This window comes from Lissotriton vulgaris, chromosome 5 (genome assembly GCF_964263255.1).
Source record: "Lissotriton vulgaris chromosome 5, aLisVul1.2, whole genome shotgun sequence".
NCBI lineage: Eukaryota > Metazoa > Chordata > Amphibia > Caudata > Salamandridae > Lissotriton > Lissotriton vulgaris.
The window spans coordinates 1,919,174,398-1,919,198,379 of record NC_141693.1 but is presented as its reverse complement, the minus strand read 5'-3'; the positions used below and the strand labels follow the sequence as shown (position 1 = coordinate 1,919,198,379).

Below are 23,982 nucleotides of genomic sequence, written 5' to 3'. Positions count from 1 at the left end.
TTTTCCTTTTCGCTTGCCTTCCTTTTGAAATTAATTTTCCACGCTAGTAATTACCTTTAAAATATTACCTGCTGAGACGTTGTTGCCTGCTGCCACACTTCCAGGGTCTCAACTGGGTTTCCGGGATTTCTGCTGTGGTTTCCTTTGTTGCTTTGAGCTTTTATACGCTATACTTACCTAAATCTTTTAAAATCTAGATCTTCTGTTCTATTGATTGGATTGTGCCATTTTGGTCTCAAATAATTTATAAAATTTTAGTCTTTGTATATAGTTGGAATGGGATTTTTCTTGTATTCTGTTTTTGCTTTATTAATATTGGATTGCTGCATAAATACTTTACACATTGCTTCTATGTTAAGCCTGACTGCTTTTGTGCCAAGCTACCAGAGGTTTGAGCACGTTAAGATAGTGTCTTTTTGTTGTTGTTTCTTTTTTTTTTTTTTTATTATTTTATCACAGTAACTTATCCAAATACATACAGATATTATCTGAGACATATACAAACTTCACAATACGATGTCCGATGGAAAAAAACGAAAACCAAAGAAGAGCATTAAAAAAAAAAACAATGTTAACACATCATTTATCATCCTCATTCAGATGCCTTGTTCAAAGAGAAAAGAAAACAAAAGATGTGGTTGTTTCTTGAGTAGGGTTTCACCCTCCTCAAACAATAACCCAATTTCTCATAGTAGTGGAAGCAGAAGTCCTGAAGACTAAGTAATCAAGGTACCTGTTTCATCTTTTCTATGTTTAGAAATCAACGCAGACAGAGTGACAGATTCATTTTTCTTCAATGAGTGTAAAAAAGGGAAGAGGGTGTGTCCAGGGGATGGAGGGGGGGTTATTTTTTCACAGCAGACCTCCCACTGTGCAGTTGTTTTTTGGCAGCACCACCTACACTGAATCGTTTGCCGTAATGATGGGTTTCTCAGTTGTCAGTTTTGTCCCCCACGCCTGGCAAGCATGGAAGTGATAGCAGGTCAACCACCACAAAGAGGGTGTCCTTTTCAGTAAAAAAAAAACTAATGTCGCTGATGAACTGAGAGGCATTATTTGTTTGGGATCATCATGGTTCACATAGAAGAACTACAGTGATACAGCTTTGATGGACTGGCGTAAAGCCAATGAATTTTGAACACCATGTCCACCAATGCGCTCTGATGAGGAAAACTTTACAAACAACAAAGCGATTGGCAGTACTTCTCCCACATCTAAACGAGGTTGTTACTATTTAAAAAGCTTTTAGATATTTTGCTATTTTCAAATCTTTAAATAAAGCATTGAAAACTTTCCCCATACCTTCTCTCAGATGTGACTTGAACCCATTACCAACACATCATCAATCTTTATCAAGGACTCGTGGGCTCTGCGACAAGGCTGTCTGAGCTTGGTCAAGCCATGCAGAGCGCAGGAAATGGTTTACGGTTACCAAATGGTGGAGGATTATATTCACTAAGCGACTCAAAGCTCTCTCTCATAAGTTTGGCTGTGGTCATTCATAAACCAATATTCATTTATAAGATGTATTTTCTTTACACTAGTGCAGGTGTCTAAGTCGATCGCGACCTATCAGTAGCACAGAACACCTTCAAAGTAGGTCAGAGCCTTTAGTTCATTTTAAAATAAGCACTGGGTCACGTGTTTCTTTTAACATTAAGGGAAGTATATGTTTACTTTACATTATTATCATCAGGCTGCAGATAGCAGAGCCTGATAATGAGCAGTGTTCAGTCAGATTTATGGGCTAAGCTGAGTCGCAGAGGTGAACAACAGAAGAATTTAACTCCTAAATAAAAGTCCATGTTAACAAAATATTGGAGCATGAGAACAAAATTATGTTTCTGAATTATTTTACATGGGAAGAAATTAAAATTAAAAGTTATCTTAATGATTAACTTTTCATGTTAATTTTCTCCCATTTCAAAGTGTCATATTTACAAACAGCAGGTCGTTTGCTCCTAGTGGCCAGTAGACACTGTGCCAAGCCATATTATAACTGAAACATAGTAACGTTTATCAAATGGGTGAAATTTAAAGTGAAGAAAACATTTTCTATGAAACATTAAGTATTAATGTCTTTCTTCATTTTCGATTAAGTCAAATACGCATTTATGCTTTATGAAGCATGTTTATTCAATTTAAATTCTTCCCATTTAAACAAATGTATTTTTCTGTTAAAAATATGGCACCATGTCTACAGGCCACTGGGAGCAAGATGCTTAGTGTTTGTAAATGTGGCACTTGGAAATGGGAGAAAACTTAAATGAGTTTTATGGAATACATACAGACAAAGTTAACTCTTCAATTACATTTTCTCGATACAGTGCCATATTTATAAGTAAAAAATACAGGGGCCGATTCACAGAACTAATCTGAGATAAAATCCTAAACTTACTACTTTTGGTATTCACAGAAGGCATTTAGTAGTAGTAAAGTTAGGACTCCTAACTTTACCACTACTACTAAACTGAGACAAAATCCCAACTTTACGACTTTCAGCATTCACAAAAGGCATTTTGTAGTAGTAAAGTTAGGAGTCCTAACCTTACTACTACTAAATGCCTTCTGTGAATACCAAAAGCAGTAAGTTTAGGATTGTATCTCAGATTGGTAGTAGTAAAGTTACGAGTCCTAACTTTACTACTACTAAATGCCTTCTATGAATACAAAAAGTAGTAAGTTTAGGATTTTATCTCAGTTTAGTAGTAGTAAAGTTAGGAGTCCTAACTTTACTACTACTAAACGCCTTCTGTGAATTCCAAAAGTAGTACGTTTAGGATTTTATCTCAGATTAGTTCTGTGAATTGGCTCCAGAACCATTATTTTATGTTGTAGAAATTTAAAGAGCTGAGCATTTTTGCATATTCAGAATTTTTGGGTGAGAAAATCTTTCTACACTTTACATTTCCCCCATTTATGTAACAGTGCCTCATATAGCAAAAGGTAGGTCCTGTGCCACAAGTACATACATCAGTCTCTCAGTCACCCATACACATATATCACACTTATATGCACACATGTTCATAAAGCCCCAAAGACCATGCTCTCAATGACACGCATGGCAGCCCTGTCATACTGCCACTAGTCAAAGTATGTTGTTCAAACCATAGCATCTGGCTCTATGGACATTAGGCTTAAAGTCAATTAAGCTGGGTGTGTGGGCGTCTGGTGACAATGCTGGAGTTGCTTAGCCTCCTGTAGCCACCAATGACTTTCAATGTTCAGAAGCAGCTCTCACTACAGAAATGGCTAGAGACCCCTGCCCTAAGGTCTGAGCTTCAGAATAAACATTAACCCAGGGCTGCAGAATACGGACTGATCTGCCAATCTTAAAATCCCAACCCATATTAGCTTGGGTAAGTAATCCCCATGACAGTTCTGTCTGGCTATATGAGATCTTGTAATTCCTCTACCTTTGTCCTTTTTTTATGCCAATCTGCAATAGTTCTAATCTAACCTCTCAATAACAAAGATATCCACTTATACTGGGTTTTATTATTTTACATTATTATTATTTTTGAATTCCCTGACAGGTAACATTAAAAGTTGGCTTTAAAAGCTAAAACAGCAGCATCGCTTTTGGTAACTCATCAACAAAGATGCAAATACAGACACTATTGTAGAGCCAACATCAAACCTTAGACCAGATAATTAAACAATTTTGCCAGCAAGCACATGACTTTAATAACTCTTAACTAAACAACTCTCAGAAAACACAAAAGAGTCCTAGAACACAAAGTCATGAGTCCGATGAGTTTAGGTAATACCAGCACATAACTCCTTTGAAACCCCATGTGGTACTGTAACTCCTGGTTTTACAAGTACTACAGCATCATTCAGTACATGGATTTTACTCAACTTCCCCAGGTTTGATGTATCTTTTCTCTAAATGTAAGAAAAGATGAGAGGGTATGTGAAATTATATTAGGTAAATAGAATACATGAAACTATTTCATATTCTTTATCAAACTTACCCAATTCTGCAGGAAATGTTTCTGTAATGAGAAAACATATAATGGTAGATTAGATCACAAATGATATTACAGCTTTTTCGATATATCCTATACCTTTTCTGGTAAGGTTCAATTAAAATTTACACATGAATATTTCACAAAAACAGTGGGTTTGAGTAAAAGGTAGCTGCCACATAACATTGGTAATGATATAGTGTTTATTAAAAAAGTGATAAAAATTGTCTGGCAACACAAACAATATCCCAATTTCGATTTCATTATGAGGGAAAGTGTTGAGTTCAAAGACTACTAAAACAGAACTGTTGGCGAACAGGTGACATAGTTGCCGCCCAGTTGAATGACTCTGGAAAAACAACAAAACCTTAAAGCTAATAACCATGAAGGATCAGAGTCTTCAATAAGTTCAACCCCACATGTAATCTCTACATTGCAAAAGAAACAAGAAACAAACTTTTCTTGTCCTCTCTACCAAGTCCATATTTCTTTTTTTTTTTTAGAGGAATCGAAAATGTACAATGAAACAAGATGTCTCATTGAAGCAAGATTTGTATCCCACAATAAAATCCACACAGTGCTACACAAGTATGACTTTATTTGTTTAAGTCTGATATTGACTGCTTGGTTTGGTTGCTACTGGACTGAAATTATGTCAGACGACAGCAAAATGAGATTGAGGCATTTATTAGGAGAGCCGGGCAGGAGGTAAGAGACCGGCAGCACCTCAACTTCCTCCTAATTGAATTCCCTTTAGAACCAACCACACACCATGGGGCTACATCCCATGGAAATTTTATGTGCTAAACCCAACACCTCCTCTCCCTTTCAACCAGAAAAATTAAAAAAAAGAAATAATGATGAAAACAAGAAAATATACTCTCTGCAAGGCTGAGAGAACAGAGAAAACAAGTAATTTGCAAAGACGAAGTAAGGCAAACACCTGGAAACAATTGAATGTGAAGGACAAGGAAACCCTGCATAATGAGAAATTTGTAAACTGCTACCATAATTGGACGTACCCATGCAATCACACACTACGTCAATCTTATCACTTGGAAGAAGTGTCAACCTGTCTTTATTCCTGACATGGCCATCAATGGTACACACGGCATGAGACATTACACATACAACATGCACTAGAGAACAGTATCTAGATTTTCCATATAACATATATGTAGGTTCATTATCACAACTTTCTTTCAGACTTCCACTTCAATTTCCAAATGGGAAGGATCATCGTGTATTGACCCATCCAATTCCTGTTTAATTTGGGCCTGGTACTTGCCCCCACAGCAGCATTAAAGGTGTAACGCCTGCAGTCATATTTGGTGTTGATTGAATAACCCACGTACCTGACCGCATCCTTCCAGTTCATTTTATTGACAAAAGCAAGCTGTAATTGATTGGTTAGTGTGCGGTTGAAACATTCCACTAACCCATAACTCCTGCGATGATATAATTAACTCAGATATGCTTTATACCATATTCAGATAAGAACAGACATTTCTTCTGAAACCAATTGCGTCCCATTCTCTGTTACCAATTGGTTAGGATGACATTCTTTTCCAAACATTGCTTTTAAAAATTCTATAATAGTATGTGTTTCTATATTATTACCAAAAGCAACGTGAGGCCACTTAGACATGTCAAACAACACTAAAGCATACTTGTGTACCTCACCAGGGACTTTTAACGGGTAGGCAATGTCAAAATCCAACTTTTTCAAGAAAGACATGTCAGATTGCACAGAAATCACTGGTTTTGTGAGTTGACTCTTATTGCTCAGGACACATTTTTTACAATCACGTACAAAACATTCCATGTGCTTGTCGATCCCAGGCCATCAAAAATTCTTCTCTCACTCTCCGCTTTACTGCTCGAATTTCAATATGCCCTTCGTTGGCCATCTCCAACACTCTTTTCTTCAAAACACTTGGTACTACCAATAGTTCGATTCTCCATACCAAACCTTCTTCACATGTCAACTCATCTGGTACTTGAAAGTAGAGGCCAATAACCACTGACCCCACTCTTCACCTGAGACAAAACAGTATCATGTTCAATAACATCCCTCCGTTCTTGCTCAAATATTGCACCACTCGTCATGGCAAGCACTTGATACTTGTTAGACAGAACTATTTTATCCTCCATTTTAAACTCATCAACATTACTGAATGGAATACTGGCGCGTTGATCTGTCACCACATTATTTTTTCCTGTCACATACTCCACGAAATAATGGTACTCTTATAACAACTGTAGTTGCTCTACCAGCACCTTTGATACTGAATAAATCCACTAAAATCCACACAAAGGTTTATGGTCAGTGCTAATATAAAACCCCAGACAAATCTTCTAAAATGCCAAGTACCCTACCACAAAACCATTGCTTCCTTCCCAATGATGGAATAGGCTCATTCTGACCTATGAAATGCTCTAGAGGCAAACACAATCGATTCTTTTCAGCTATCTTTACTTGTCTGTAACACAACTCCCAGACCATCATTACTGGCATCTGTCATGATGATATTGCGATCAGAAGGGTCAAATGGTTTTTAAGGCAGTCCTCTAACAATATCAGACTTAAATTGTATCCACGGCACCCTGGCACTCTTCACTCCCAACCAACAAGGCTCCTCTTTTTAAGTACATCTCTTAAGGGTGCATTTTTACCATGAAATTTGGACTAGTATTACACTAAACCCAAATATGACTTGAGGTGCTCCTTATTCTTTTGATACAGAGCTTCTTTGATGGCATCCAAGAATTTCAACTTTGGTTCAACATGACTGATGCTAATATGGTGTCCAAAATTATCCACCCAGCTTGCTTCAAAAGTACACTTATCAGCATTTAACGTTAAATGTCTTTCTATCAACATAGTTACCATTTTTGTTAGACGCCTTTCATGTTCGCTCACATTACCACCGAACACCAAAATATCATCTTTGAAATCTAGCACACCTATGTGACCCTGAAGCATCAACTTTATGAGCCTTTGAAAAACAGATGAGTCGGACGCCAACCTAAAAAGCATGCGCCTGCAACAAAACGCTCCAACAGATATGGTATGAGAGTTACAGGTCTGGAGTCTTCGGATAACACTATCTGATGATATGCCCCAGACATCTCAAGTACATAGCTTCTCATTGATATTGGACGAAGGACTTCGATCTACTCAGATATTGTGATTCAGCTCAAAGAACTTAAAAGTGCAGTCACTTTTGTAAGCTAGAACTATCGGAAACAACCATTCTGAACCTTCAATAGGTTCAATAATATGAAAATCACACAGTCGGTTAGATTTGTTCTATAGTTCACCCCTCTGACATAGCGGTACATATGAACTTTGAGGCCCACAGGTTTTGTACACCATTTTAGGCTGAAACCTACGTACTTTTCATTAAAACCTCAAGAAAACACCTGCTCCAACACTCATTGGGCGATTATACACTCGTATAGTTCTCACATTTGACACTGAGTAAACTCGAACAGGATGATTAAGGTCTAAAATTACACCAAAATCTCCTTGGTGATCCAAATCTAGTAAATTCGACCCATACATATGTTACAGTCATAGTTGTTTTGTTCTCAAATTCCAACTGTCCATCAAATTTACCTACAACTTCAACTATTAGCCCCATTCTATCTTCACAGAGGATGCTCTCAAATCGAAAGACTGAAATTTCTTGAACACATCTGACCCAATTATAGTAAAATGCAACCCAGAATCTGCCATCCACTTTGGAGGTGTTTTCTCAAATGTTAAGTGCAAATCTTCGGCCAACATTGCTCTCAACAATGTAGACATCAGAATCATTACTCTGAGCACCGACATTCATTTCACTGAGTACAATATCAGTTGCCACCATACGGTGCTCCTCCTCCTCGTCCATATTGCATAATACTTGCAGGTCTGGGACATGACAAACTCTGGCACAATGGCATTTCTTGGTGCATTTAAAACATGCCTGAGGTAAGGGGGCAGTATTTGGCTGAAAAACAGTTTTTACTACCACACCTAAAGCACACCAAAACATTTTCCCCACACAAATTGTCGTTTTCTAATCTTGTTTGCACTCAGATTTCGTACTTAGTGTCTTTTGTTGGATTTTTGCGTTGAAGATTAATAATCTCATTGCACTGTACTTTGTCAGTATGAGAAGGCAATGCCTTAAAATAAGCGTAGTGTTTTGGCAATGGTGATAGCAGTCTCCAAATCAGGGTTGTACATGGAAGCAACCATGCCTGGATTTTCCTGTTGGATGTGCTTTCAATTAGCTGATCACGGATGATCTCGTCATGCATGTCACAGTAATTGCAGGCGATAGTTAAAGCTTGTAAAGCTGAAACAAAATCATCAATATATTCTTCTGGTTGATGAGATCTGTGCAAGAATTTGTGTCTTTCTGGTACCATATTCCTACTAGATGAAACATGCTTAACAAGTGTCTGGAAGACTGCAGCATACGTGTCTACGCTATACATTTAAGTTGTTCTCCAGCTTCCTCTTAATTAGAGGGAAATCTTACTTCAACAGTAACACTTTTAACATTAGACCTGCCTTCATTTTAAAATAGACCTGCCTACAATACTTAAGTTAAGCACCAATAAAACTTTTTTTTTTTAGAAGGTTTCACCATCCACGACATCGAAGTAAGCCTCAAAAACCTTCATCCAATGTGACCATTCTAGGGATGGTTTGCCAAGTACTGACAAAAATGGTTGAGGAGGGGATATGCCTTCCATGGAAGGTTTATGATGGTTCAGTGATGCATTTTCAATTTCAAACCAGCAATTTGCAATACAAAGATTCTAAAATGATGGAAGGTGTTTACTTTATCAAACATCTCATACTATTAACCCAAGGCTTTCCCAATTGTTAAGTGTAATTCGGAAGGGATTTAATCAATAATTGAAAACTGATTCTCATAAGTTTCTCATCAATTTTGATATGAAGTTGAAGCTTATTTAAGGTACTTAGTTGCTACACTGATAGATAGGTCTATTCAACATAATTTCTTCTCTTCATCAAAACTCAAAGGGTCATACTTTGGAGAGTATCCACATATGGGTCACAGCAAATTATAAGAGATACATTTATAATTTACCATCTAGGCAAGCACTTTCCAAAGCTCTTCAAACATATATTTCAAACCGTCACATTTTTCTTTTTAAGTTAAGGGAAGGCGGTGTTTACTTTACATTATCATCATCAGGCTGATGATGAGCAGTGCTCTGTCAGATTTATCGGGCAGGCTGGGCCAGAGATGTGACGAATTGAAGCACGGAAGTATCTTAACTCTTAAACAAAAGCCCTTGTCGACTCATAATTGGAGCTTGAGAACAAGACGATGTTTCTGAATGCTTTTAAATGGGAGAAAATTAAGAGTTACCTTCATGATTAACTCTTCATTTTATTTTTCTCCCATTTCAAAGTTTCGAATTTACAAGCAGCAGGCACTGTGCTCCTAGTGGCCAGTAGACAATGTGCCATATTTATAACTAGAAAATAGTATTTTTTTCAAATGGGAGAAATTTAAAGTGAAGAAAACTTTTTCTATTGAACATTAAGTATTAATGGCTTTCTCCACTAGTAAGTAAGCCAAATACTTCTAAATGTTTTATGAAGCATGTTTATTCACTTAAAATTCCTCCCACTTAAACAAATTTATTTTTCTGTTATAAATATGGCACCATGTCTACAGGACCTTGTGAGTAAGATGCTTAGTGTTTGTAAATGTGACACTTGGAAATGGGAGAAAATTTAAATGATAAGTGTTATGAAATCCATATAAACAAAGTTAACTCTCCAATTTAATTTTCTCGATACAGTGCCATATTTATATGTGAAGAATATAGCAATTATTTTAACTTGGAGAAATATAAAGCTCCGAAAAATGTTCCATATTCTGAACTTTTTGCAAAACATTTTTAAGCACTTTAAATTTCTCCCATTTGTGTTATGCATATATTGGTGCCAAATATGTCAAAAGGTATGTTCTGTGCCACATGTACTTATGACACTGTCTCTCAGTCAACCGTATACATACATATAACATATATCCCATTCATACACACAAATGTCCATACATCCCCCAAGACCACGCTCTCACTGACACACATGGCAGCCCTGACATAGTGCCCATAGTCAAAGCATTTTGTTTTAAACCATAGCATCCGACTCTATGGACATTAGGCTTAAGGTACAATTTAGCTTATCGTGGGGTTGTTGGACTTGGCCCTTTCTGCAGGGTTATCCCTGAACTTTTTGCATCCCTTCTAACCTTTTTTCTGACATGGTGTTGGTGGCTTTAGGTCTCTGGGCACTTTAGCAGTGCTGTTCAGTGTAAAGTGTGTGTGCTCTCGGTGGTAAGCATGGTAAGATTGGTCTACACCTATTTGGCATATTTAATTTACCGGTCAGTCCCTTGTAAAGTTGTATCTCAGATACCCAGGGCCAGTAAATTAAATGCTCCTGGTGGGCTTGCCACTACTGCAGTTTACTCATACCATAAGGGCTCGTTGAAGAACCAAAACCAAATAGCCCTTCTAGACACCTCTTCGTTTTGAATTAAATCATTTATTTCAGACAAAAAATTCAGTCATATTACTTTGACCAAACCATTTTCATAACATTGAAACAACTGACATTTAGTGCACAGGAGAGAAAAGCATAAGGGAAAAAACCCTATTTAAGTTATAGCTTTTTTTCAGAAGAACTTGGCTTTCATTTTTGTTCTTAGCATTACTAAAGACTCACTTTCACATGTTCATTCATACACATATATACAACTCTGGCATACACCTATTGGAAAATTGGGGAGAAGAAAATAAGAGAAGAAATGAAAAAAAGTGAAATTCAAAAATTTAAGTGAAGAAATTGGGAAAAAAACAGTTCCAAATTTAACATTAGGCCATCTAGATGTATACAAATAATTCTATATTTGTCTCTGCGGGAGAATCTGCCTGTGGGACAATTTCTTAGGGTTTGCAGGAACTGCTCCATCAAAACAGATTTTTATATCTTTTCCAAAGACCTGGCTTGAAAATTGCAAGATCGGAACTATCCCCAACATATGATCAAGAGAGCTCAGAAGCGAGCTTCAAACAACAACCGGGAAGCTCTGTTAAGCCCTCCTGTTGTGAAGCCACCACTTGACAGACTGACTTTTGTAACAACGTTTGGAACTTTGTCAAATAAACTGCAGAAAACAGTGAAGAAAAATTGGAAGATTCTGAATAAGGCAGGTTCTGCTATTCAGATACCGTTATTCTCTTTCAAAAGGGGCTCCAATCTTAGGGACAGCCTTGTCCACACTAGGTCCAGATGCAAAGGAAATGAGATGACATCTGTAAACACTCTGTGGAAACGCCCACCGGTGCAAGGTCACTACCCTTGCGGACAATGTGCTGCTTGTCCTCAAACGAAGAAGACTCTTATTATTGACATAGGGACCCCAAGACCTTGGGTCCTCAAAAATCACACTAACTGCAATAGTGAGAAACTTATATACCTAATCACCTGTCCATGTTCCTTGCGATACGTGGGGATGACCACAAGGAGAATTAAATTGCGCATAAACGAGCACAAGAGCACCATTCAGTGCAACAAATAAGCAACCAGACTGACCAATCACTTTCTCCAAATGAAACATACTCCAGAGATGATTTGGACAGTCCTGGAGAAACCTTTTGTGCCACCCCATGTACGAGATGTCTCTAGGTTCTTGTTCCTAAGAGAACAAAAGTGGATTTATAGATTAAAGAGCGATACAGAGGGTTTGAACAATGACATCCCATGGGTGTCTATCTAAAAACTCCACTCCTAGTTCCCTTTACATGTCTCAACAGACACCTCTGTTTCCCTTGTGTTAATATCACCAATCCGGACATGCAGTACTTGGCTTGCACTATAAGCCTTACCTGTTAAACAACACCGCTTTGCTTCGATTGTCATCTTGTTGAGCAGTGGCTTACTAAGGTTGCAAAGACAGGTAGTGATTGAACTGACACGTGACCCCATGTTAAACCCTTCTGATGGGGGGAGTAGGTTTCTGTAATTTTCCTGTTGGTTTCTTAGAATGCCTACAACAGTGACCAAGCCTCCTTTGAGCACTTTATGCAAAGATCACTACATAGTAATATTGGTGGAATTTTACATGCATGAGTCATTGTTGTACAGTCTGCTTGTACCATACTCAGTAACTTCGGGTTTATGTAATTTGCCTTTTTGATGTCACGTTATGGACCTTCGGGTATAGTTTTACTGCATGGACACACGGGGTGGGTTCCACAGTGATACTATTGGAAGCGCTAATAACCAATGCGCGGTAAGGACAGCGAGGTGTAAGGGTCCTGTCTAGTTCGTTTCACCATAGCGAAAAATAGACAGTTTAACTACGATGATTCTAAATGGGTCCGCTGCCCAGTTTTCAGTAAAGCTCATGTTGGTGTTAAAGAGCACCTATAAACAATGACCACTCTTTCCCTAAGGTCTGTGCATATTTTGCCGATATCGCTACATAACAGCCTTTGTGGAAATCAACAGACATAACGTACCGCTTGACAGCAGGCTTGCGCTGTATTTACTAATTCCGGGCACTTGGATTTACACCAAACTATTGGTCACGTTATGGACCAATCAGGCTTGAGGATTTTACATGTAGTAGGAAGCCGGCGGAATGCCGTTGCTCCTCCACGTTGTACCGCCGCGTTTATTATTTGTGAGCACGGATTAATACACATATAGATATTCTAACGTGTATCTATAATCTATATGGAATTACGTGGCTCATTAATTTCTTCACGGCAGACCTTTACTTTCTTGAACGTACGGGCCCATGTGGTGCGGTTTTCAGCGTTATCATTGGCCGCTTCTATAACCAATCCGTAGTGTGACAGCGGGAGGGAAGGCTTCTGGCCATCTAATTTCACTTAAAACAGAAGTTGCTTGGAAAAGCGGCAGCCCTCATGTTGTTCCCAATCAGGTCCGCCCCCCCCGAGTGACGATTTGCGGGCTCCTGATTGGCTTCAGCACTGTTTATAGTCGGGCAGCACCGTCACGTCGGTACCTCCCCCCCTTGGCTTAGGACGAGGCCAGAGGTACCGACGGACAGGTGAGGTGTGGCAGGGCGCTTAGTTTTCTCCTGTTTCGCTTCTGTTTCTTCTGCAATGCTCTGCAGGGCTTCTTTGCCAGAGGGGAATGTTGCTCCCTCTCCAGCGCCTGCATTAACTCATGGTGTCCGTTGGCTACAGCCTTGTGGTAAATATTTCTTTGGCCATCTTTTTGAAGTCAACGTCAAAAACCAACAGACATGATCTTGAAAGTTTTGCCAGTTTCTTGTTTAACACTACCAAGAGCTATACATCACTTATACTAGCTCTGGTTATGGTTTCAAAGCAAAACTTGTGTTTACGTTATGTACCAGCCTAATGGAATTCCAGCAATCTCCTCTTTCCATGACCAATACCAAGGTTTTTAGGGCATCTTTCTGATTGCACACGTAGTGGACATTTACCTTTTGGGCCACACCTAATGAGGGTAACCCACATATGTAATTTCTCTGTTTTTCCACTACTATAGAGCGGGCCTCTATTTCCTGAGCAGTGGCCAGGAGAGGTGAGGTTTACTCCCAAGCATTTTTGGGTGAGTAAATAAAATTACCACTACTTTTGTTACTATCTTTGTGAAGGATGACTTTGAAGCAGTTTAAAAATCATTTTTTGACAGTAAGCACGTTTGTATGTGTCATATATATTTGTTACATGGATATATGTGTGTGTTTGAAATTTTTCAGGAAAGAATCCTTTAGAAATTCAGAAACCGGAACACCAACGCAGGAAGTATTCTGCGGACGGTAGGGTATCCGGTATCACTTCTTTAACAATCTTGAACAGTGTTCTTGTTATTTCTTTGCAGTAGTGTATATAAAGGTCTTGATGAAAGCCTGGTAGGGGAGACGCCCCATGCAATGGCAGAAACATGTTGACGGCAATGCCATCTAGTCCTGGCAGTCATTATTTCAGACTGTCATACACTCTCTTTTAACGTTGACACCATGATTTATCCCCAATAAAGTTCCCCTATATCATGGTAGCCAATTTTAAGTTGCACATTTGATTTTTGTTCACACACATTTTTTTACTGCAATCAACTTCCCACACCATTACACCCACGTGACAACATCTTTGGGTTGGATCCATCACTGGAGGTCTTGGAGAATTGGAGAATTACACACAATACCAACAGGTGTGTCTCCTTATCTAGACCAGTACCTAAAACAATCCCAGATGACGATGCTCCACCATATGGGTGGGCTGATGGGATTCATTTCCAGTCTCTAACACACGTATTGCACCCGACACATAGTTTCTTGCTTCTGTCTTTCTGCTCAGTCTTTTTCTTAATATAGACCACTTCTAGTCTTTTGTTTTGTTTCTACATGTAAAATGGGCGTGAAGACTGTGTTCTGTGGTCTCTAAATATTTATTCCCCTTGGACCCTTCTCAAATCCTTCGTGTTACACATTATGATTTACAATGCCAATACCTCAAACTCAAAAATGCGGGACCTATTTGCATTGCAAATACTTGTTACTTGTGTACGCCTCGCATGGCATGGATGAGATCTTGCACTGTGTTCAGGGACTTTGCAACGTTGCTTCAGCATGGTCTGCCTGCCCCCAGCTTTCCAGCACTTCTTACCTCGGCTTTCCTACTGGTAGCGGCAATGGCACCGGTGGCCGAACTAGGTGCACTCTCTCATCTGTGTCTTTCTTCTTAGAGGACTTGCTCCCTGAAACAGATTTACCGTGCAACCACCATCTTGCTTCCCCTGTGCAGCTGCAGATCAGAATATTCTGTTGCGTGTCAGGTGTTTTGCTTCCACGTGAGTTTCTACAGCGGAATCTACATTCGTTCTTGTGGTTTCATGAGTTGCTCTTCGAGAGGCCAAGGTGGGCCCGGGCCTCCAGATGATCAAAGAGCTTTGTAATAAATACTCTTGTCGATGGCCAATTGACCACAAGTCCTCCTTCTTTTTCAAAAGGAGTCAGTCTGTAAAGTTATCTTCAGGCAACACCTTTTGCATTACTAAATTTTTAAATCTTGCTTGGAAATTTTCAAAATGAAAAAAAAAATCGTTTTCACAATGTAGATTTCAGATGTAGAGTGGACTGTATTTTTATACCTGGAACGGTCTTTTTAAAAATAAATATGTTATGTGGTAAATCCCATGTATAGGCAAGCCTCTTAAAATATTTATGACTTCACGTAAGGAACATTTCCTTGTTGGATCTCTCTAAATGCCTACATTAATTTGAAAATGCAGTAAATATTCCCAGGTGTCCTGGACCCATCTAGCTGACCACATTCAATAGCTGTCTTTATAGACGAAAGCTATGCAGAATTCTCTCAAAGAAACCTCAGAAAATCTTTCGTTCTATAGAATTCCCCAGATACATCCAGGAGAACACATTTATTGACGTCCCTGCAGCCTACACAGAACATGGCAGATCTTCATTTCAAATGTAGTGACCTCTCGAAGGCCTCCTTCTCATTACCAGCAGTGCAGCCTCACAATGCTGCTTTTCTAATCATACTTTCACTGCCACCACGGACTGCCACCACTACTCCCCCATTTCTTCTGTGCTCTCACAACTTTCTCTGCTCTCGCTCTGCATCACTTCTGAACACAATCATAGATTTATTTACACGCTCCTCCTACAAACTGTCACAAAACAAGGACAGCACTTGCCCTCACACTTGCTTGTGCGTGGAGTCTTCGTCGGATACAGGAGTGTTGTAGCAGTGCACAGGTTTCTCCATCATGAACCACTGTCGCTTATCTGGTGTTGGTCTCACAATCGAGGTCTGTTTACCTTTCAACTCCAAGAGCTTGTCCTGCAGGGAGGAATGTTCTCCAATGCTCTTCAGAGTCTGCTCCACGACCGCATCTTCTGGAGGTTTCTGGGCCTTCACATGATTACACCTGTGGATTAGAGAGAAATACAGTAAGCGTTCCCCAGCCTCCTCAGCACACTGGCTTCACTCTCACTGCACCTTTAATCTACACCAAAGGGTGGCATACTCTGCCCGATGTCACTGCCACAATGTGTGTGGGTTTCACCTACGTATCTTATTGTTCTCTCTTTAGAGACTTTTCGCTGGTCCTGGGACAGTCATTTGTTACCAGGCAGTGTCAGAGGTGGGGGCTGTACTTTGCACTTCCGTGATAACAAATTCAAGGTCCTGTCACGGAAACTTATTTTAACAAGCATTGGCAAAGCCTATAGGTCTCGGTAATCCGTCAATGCAAATGTATTTTAGCCATGTGTTATATAGCGGAGTGAATGTATGTGTTATGGAGTTGAAATAGGAGTAGTGTAAATATGTGGCATGGTGCGGGAGAGGTTTTATGTGGAATGCAATTATGTTCCATGGTATGCGGTGACATTATGTGTCTTGGAGTAGAATGTAGTGGAGTGGAATTATGTGTCAAGATGTGTAAATCTGTGGTGTGGATTGGACATATGTGTTGTGTAGTGGAATTAGGTTTTGTGGAGTGAAATTATGTGCTTTGATGTGGAATTGTGTGGTGTGAAATGGAATTGTGTGGAGTTGAGTTCTGTGGCGTGGAATTGTGTGGTGTTGAGTGAAATTATGTTGAGTAGAATTATTCAAGAATGTTGCTATGTAGTGTAAGTAGCAAGCCTATCGTCCCTTATAACAGCCCAGAGACGCTAGTAGTTTTTAAATGTAGCGATCTACCAATTATAGTGTGAGCGAGCAACATAGACTTCAAAGTATTTTCATAGTCTTGTTTGTTAAAGGCTTAAACGCGGTGAAAGCGAGCAATATAGACTTTAAAGCATTCTCACAGCCTTGTTTATTAAAGGCACATCGTCCTTGATAGTTCGATATTTCAAACCTGTCTTTTTCTATTTATCCTTAGTAACTTGTAACAAAAGAATCCGGATATATAAAAAGCGATTGTGCAGTGAAATTTTAAAGCATACAGTTTTCAAGAAAGGAATAAATTCTAAATTTGATTATGGTAAGAAATAAGGAAAATAGTCCTTTAACAATTAATGAGGAATTTCTATTTGTGTATATTTAAATATCATAAAGATTCATTTAAAGTTTTCTGATATTATTTAGAACGACAGGGAAAAATGAGAAGCCTTGAAAACTATACCAATTAACTTTTAATCTTCGAAGGCCGTCCGAACAAACAAGCCAGAATAATCCACGTTCTGCATTATCTTTTAAAACGCAGAGGTAAGCCTCAATGTACGACTTATAGGGATAAATGTGTATCATACCCTAACTTGTTTTAACTATCTAAATGCTCTGAGTCACTAATTTAGAGAGCATCACTTGTGACATTTGACATTTTCTGCCTTACCAACCATATTTGATAGTAACCTTTGTGTTATGTGTGTAAATCAGGCTGGTATAGGGTGGTTGTCCCCTACTCAATGTTTGATAGGCCTTTGCATGTCAATCGCCATATCTATGGCCTTTCAATTAGTAGTTTTAATTGGTAGCTCCAATAACATAAAAAAGACATTATAAGTAGATTAATTTACCAATGATTGAGAACTGTGAGATATTTCTGATTCCATATCTCAAAGTTGACACTTGGTTCCACAATGTCTCCTCAAATAAGTAGGGAGTCACTACAACTGCTCAGATACATGTAATCTAGTTCTGTAACTTGTTTTGCAAATGATACATTGCTTAAAACATGTAGGAAGGGTTTGTTGCAATACAGTGTTTATGATTTAAAATGAATTATCTATAGGATATATACATTTTCATTATCTATGTAAGTAAGAAATAATGTTTACGAATATATTTCTTATGTGTTGTTATTATATGTCTTTTTAGGTATACTTTGTGGCTCCTGAAGAAGGCGTTGCTTTGAACGCCGAAACGCGCGTCGAATATTAATTGCCACTTTTTCTTTGTACTTTTAAGTGACTGTATAATAATTTGTTATTTCTTTCTTTTTTATGTGATGATTTTATTATGAGATGGAAATTTGTCTAAATGTCATATGGATTTTTTCTGTATATTTTTGTCGATTTTAACTTATTATACCAATTAAAAGTGATACATAATTTTTTAATAATTTTGTTAGAATTTCTTTGTTTTGCAACTACCCTCCTGACAGAATGTTGCTATGTGGCATGGACTGGATTTATGTGGAGTGTAACTATGTGGCATGAAGTGGAATTTAATTACGTGGAGTTGAATTATGTGGTGTTGAGTGATACGTGAACTCAGATTATGTTGCATGGTGTGGAATTGTGGGGTGTTGAATTGTGTGGCATGGAAATAGGTGGCATTATGTGCCATGGTGAAGAGTGGAATTATGTGGAGTGGAATTATGCACATGGTGCGGAGATGAATTTTGTGGAGTGCAATTACGTGTTTTAGAGCAGAGTTTAAATCTGCAGAGTGTAATGATGTTGAGTGAAGTCTAATTATGGAGGTTGGAGTGAAATTATGTGTAGGGGAATTATCTGGAGTTTAATTCTTTTGCATTTATGTCGTTTGTAGTGGAATTATGTTGAGTGAAGTGGTATTATATGAAGTGGAATTATGTAGCATGGAGCAGAGTGGAAATATGTGGAGTTGAATTTGTTGAATTGCAATTATGTGGAATGGAGTGGAATAATGGGGAGTTAAATTGTGGGGTGTGGAATTATGAGATGCTGAAATGTGTTGTGTGTAGTGGAATAATGGGGCGTGTAGTTGTGTGTTGTGGAATTGCGTGGCACTGAACTGTATGGCAATGTGCTAAATTATGTAGAGTTGAATGCTTGTTGTGTTCACGGGCCAGCTGAGTGTGGGTCAGAGTCCGTATCAGTTGGCTATATAGTCCAGTGATCTCTACAGGGGTTAGAATCAGTTCTTAATCTGAGCCTGTAGGGTGAAATTAAAGGCAGCTCACTGGGTCTTCTGTATTTACTCGGCGAGCCAGTGGCGTTTCTGCAGCACTTCTCTCTGGCAGCACGTTTATTTTGAACATGTATCCGCTGAGTGATTCTGATCCTCCTGCTAAACCTCGGCAACAGCAATTTGTCGGCAGTGATGTCCGTCTTTGTCTGTGGTTTCCTGTCCAGAAACGGCACGAGGGCCTGTGTGTAGAGGGGGGGGGGGGGGCCGGGGGGAATAAAGAAACACAAGTAAGGGCGGGAGGAGAATAAAGAAAGACATTACAGCACGATCTGGGGACGGAAAGAAGCAACAGGGAGGAGACGGAGCGAGTGAAAACTCGAGCACTCTTGTGAAAACTCTATTTATATGCCTTTTTTTTTCATAACGTGGCTACAAATGACTTTACTAGATATTTGTCTATTCACATTGACAACTATTTTAAAGTTGCTATGAAAAAAACGTTTTTCACGTGCAGGTTTTTTTATCTGAGGTGTTTTCTTTTCATGTTGTTGAAATGGGATTCGTTTCATGGTGCTGTTTTCTTGTCCTGCTTAGATCGGTGTGCCTTCGGAGGAAGCCCCGTCGAGATGTTCCGCTGCCACAAATGTATTTCCTTCATGGCTTATTTTTTGTTTACTTCAATAGTTCAATATCATTTCCCTTGATTGTAGGATATGGGGATTAATATTTATGAATGATTCGAGTGGTACAATGTCTAAGGTGCTTATTGGTTTATGTTCTGTATCTTTGTCAAACAACCTTATGATACCACTTTTCTTTTAAACTATATTTGTATTGGCATTAATAATTTGCAAATCATGCATACAAAAGATTTTCAATTTACTTGACATAATAAATGAAACGTTAGTATCACGTGGTATGCACAAGGGTAACACAAGTGTTTCGTCACTTAAGCTACGGACCCTTCTGGCCCTGTCCCAGGTACATCAAGAAATGTAAATCAGCATCACATTAGCAGTTTGTCATTAAAGGCCTCCTGTAAAGGACATAGGGTGCCCAGTGTTACATGGTCTCATGGTCACAACAACATTATCAAGCCAAGTTCCCTCATCCTTGGGTTTCAGAGATTTTATAATTGTGCAATAGTACCAGTACCAGTAAGGGAGTCTGCAATGGCCATTACAGTGACACTTCTAAACAAGAAAAGCTCAAACATTAAAACAAGTTGTCTCAGGGGTCTGTCACCAGAACCGGTTTGGTATTATCAGGGGTCTCACTGCAAGTAAATTAATGAGTTGTCTAGTGGGTTGTAGTGGGCGGGGAAGAGGGGGAGGCCAGGGTGGGGGGAGACCGAAGGGGAAAGTGTTGCCTATCGGCCTCCGACTGTCATCAGATGCTTCCTGACCATTCCCAATCATGCTCTATAGAACCATCTCACCCATATGTCATGCAGTGCTCATGGACACCAGCAGTTGCAATACCGCGTGCATTTCTGTTTTATGTCCGCCTCCTGGCCACAGGTCTTCAAACGTTTGCACAAGTGCCTTGTAAGTGATGAACTGGCCCGGGGGTAGGTCATAGTTGGTTACTAGGTCATTCGGTGGAATTAGAGTGCCCAGCTGATACCCGAGACAATTACACCCTCAGAGCACCGTGATGGTTGTATAGTCCTGTCGGGCCCAGCTTAACTCTTTCTGATGTGCTCACTCAAGCCACTGAGTGACCCACTGGAGCTTCAGCACTAGAAAATAGAGCTCAAAATCAGGGGGCCCCAAACCTCCCTCGTCATTGGGGGAGGGGGAGGGGGGTAAAGGAAGGGGGGGACGCCGAAGGACAGAAACCCTGTGATGTCTGTCATCCTATATCAGTCCCCTAAGGAAAGTGTTTAGTTGTTTAAACTAGGAACCCAGTATTTTTACTGGAAGGTTGGAAATAAAACTATAGCAGTGCCAGCAACGTGACCATTTTGGACACTGAAATCCGGGCCATGATGATCTCCAAAACGGGACACAGGAGTTGAGGAATTGTAAAATCAAGTTATCATGAATAAAGGAAGATCCAGAATAGGGGAAGGAGTACGTTTATTCCAAGTACAATGGTCCCATCTATCCAGCAGGCAGTGTAAGCTCAACTGATATCACACACACCAATCTGAGAGCACCAGGTTCCATCACCATGGTGCTACTCAAAAGAATACGCAGTGTGTAATGCCCACAAGGATACAGGGAACTAAAGCAAATTACTATGCACCTTCCCTCTTTATACTAAAAGTACAAACTACAAAACCATGACAAAGTTAAATAAGTTAATAAATATGGGGTCTCATCTCCACGATTGCTCCATGACAAAGTCTTTGAACCTTGAGGGTTGTTTTGCAAACCTTTTTTCTCTTTCTGGTGTCACATTTTTACTTCCTCCCCGTGGAGCTGAAATTGTTGGACGTGATGAGGTTCAGTTCGAGGATTGACCATTACACTCAATATGCACTAACAGATTGTCCTTAAGCTGTCTCACTCACGGCAACCCCGAATGTACCTTTGACTGTACCACCACTACAAAATAGAACTGTAGAGCCACTACACGGGGAAGAAGAAACATCGAATCTTTCATTTAAATCTTCCTCCAGAAGCTACACCTTACACCGTGGTTTTAACAAATGTACCCCCAATCCCTCCTAATACCACTGAAAATTGGTCAACCATGAGAAATAAATCCCTTCATTTTTTGTCATCTAGGGTAGGATTAAAAAATCATCTTTTCTCAGAATTCAAAATGGTCAGACGAGCCAGATGGGTGGGTACCTCAACTAAAACACTGAGGGGTGACTGTGTAGTTCTATCATTCCAGTCCCCTTAGTTGGTTTATACAATATTGGAAAGAGTTGCCATGGGGTCTTATGATCCGCATTTTGTTAACATCCTTCCCCTTGGTTACTTTTACCCTCCTCTTCCACCAACTAGACATATACCCCATGATCGTTATACTACCATAAACTGTGAACAGCTGTGGACCAGAAGATATGGAATTCCTACCTTTAATTATTATGATACTCTTAGCGGGTTGGAAAATATCGACTGACTGCGGTTTACTTCAACAATTCCCACAGTGTCAGGTTTAAATGAGGTAATACTTTCTGATCTCTGTATTGAAGAACAGCCAGATGAACTCGGCGGGGGGGGGGGGGAGAACAATTACCAGCTATGCTAACCACGTGTGATGTTGTGGAGCCCGTTGGGGATATTCTGGCACCAGAAGATGACTTGGTGCGGGGGGCTATCAGTTGGCTCCTCCTCTGTATGTCAACTCCACCTCGATATCTCCTGTAGAAAGAAATAATAGGTGGCAAATTTAATCATATTTTTCTATATCCTCAGATGTCCTGATACGACTTAGAGAAGCTCAGAAAGGATATTATACGGCCATCAGTGAGGCCAAAGGCCTCTATTATACTGAGCGGATACAATCAGCTAGCAATAACTCGAGGGAAATCTTTTTTACTGTTCAGAGCTTTATGGCCCCTAAGGCGGAGACCACCAAACTCCCTAAATCAGTTGCCTGGTGCGAAAAGCTCTCCAATTTCTTTATAACAAGATCCGGGCCATTCAGGCCTCGTTCACTAGTCAGAGCTTGCCGAGATCTGACGCTGTTCACCCCGTTGAGGTGGTAGCTCCTCAAAATTTTGAAGTCCATGAATTCCGTGTCGCCATCAGTCCCTTGCGCAGCAAGGCTCTTGGTCTCCGTCGCAGAATTTGTCAACTCAGAGTTTAATGCACTCATTAATCTTTCCTTTCAAGAGGCAGTTGTTCCGGTGGAGTGGAAACAGGCGAAGATCATCCTGTTGCAAAAAAAAAAAACCTCGCTGGATCCTGGGGACCCAGGGAATTATAGCCCTATCTCTCTGCTCCCCTGTGTGACAAAAATCTGTGAAAAGGCAGTTAACAACCAGCTCACTGATTTTGTGGAAGGCTCTAACCTTCAGCGGATTATAGGTATCTCAGGGTTGGCTTGGAAGTGGCTGAAATCCTTCCTGTAAGGACGTTCACAACAGGTCTGGCTCCCGCCATTTTCGTCCCCGCCTCTACCTGTGACCACAGGAGTGCTGCAGGGGTCCTCCTGGAGTCCCCTGCTCTTGAATAACTATGTCAACCCTTTGGTCAAGTTGGCGGAAGATCGGGGAGCCAAGATTGTTGCTCACGCCGACGATGCCCAACTTCTGTTCACTTGGGGTAAAGCGGAGTTCTCTACTGTGAAGGCAAAAGAGTGTCTGACAGCTATTTTTCAGTGACTCTGTGCTGCTCAGCTCAACCTCAACGATGATAAGTCGGAAATCATTCTTTATGGAAAGTCCCCCATTCACCTGCCCACGGTTCAGAGAATCGCTCTGGCCGTCAGACTATACTCTGCCTTCCTCCTCGGCCCTACCAGTAAAAAATCTGGGTGTTTGGTTCGACGAGCAGCTGACCTTCTCGACCCAAATTAAAAGACTGGCCGGGGGCTGTTTCGGGATATTAAAGTCCCTTAAGAAATTCCGTCCACTACTTCCTAGAAAAGCGAAGAAAAAAGTGACCCGAGCACTGATTCTATCTCGCATCGACTACGCCAATGCTTTGTACATTGGCCTCCCAGACTACACTCAAAAAACTGCAGGTGATCCAAAATGCGGCGGCTAGGCTTGTATTCAACATTTCTATTAGAAACAGTGTCAAACAACATCTGCGTATGCTGCACTGGCTGCCTGTCATGAAACGTGTAAAGTTAAATGCCCTGGTTATCGCGCACCGTGCCCTGCACGCTGGGGGCCCTGAATATCTTAGGAAGCGCTTTACATTTTACACACCTGCCAGACACCTGAAGTCATCCCAGCTTCCGGCACAGACACCCCGTGTGCGCCTCAAAGAATGGGGGCAGGTCTTTCGCCGTTAGGGCAGCCACGGCTTTGAATTCCCTGCCCTTTTCTTTGCGTAGCATCCCAGATTTGGGGCAGTTTAAAAAACAGCTTAACACTTTCCTGTTTTAAACGCTTCTATTTCCAGCATCTCAAAGGCTCACGCTGGGACACTCCTTGGAGTATAGGTGCGCGGTATAAACTTCGATTACA

General features: G+C 40.1%; 1 pseudogene across 1 annotated transcript in view; it reads right to left on the bottom strand.

Annotated features, from left to right (window-relative positions):
- The window catches only part of LOC147717721 (E3 ubiquitin-protein ligase TRIM39-like), a 165,800-nt pseudogene that overhangs the window by 36,386 nt on the left and 105,432 nt on the right, over positions 1-23,982 (bottom strand). The window contains exons 5-7 of the transcript XR_015296087.1: positions 15,857-15,966; positions 3,978-3,998; positions 3,847-3,888 (exon numbers count right to left, since the gene is read on the bottom strand). The product of XR_015296087.1 is annotated as an E3 ubiquitin-protein ligase TRIM39-like (transcript). The remainder of the gene's footprint in view (positions 1-3,846; positions 3,889-3,977; positions 3,999-15,856; positions 15,967-23,982) is intronic.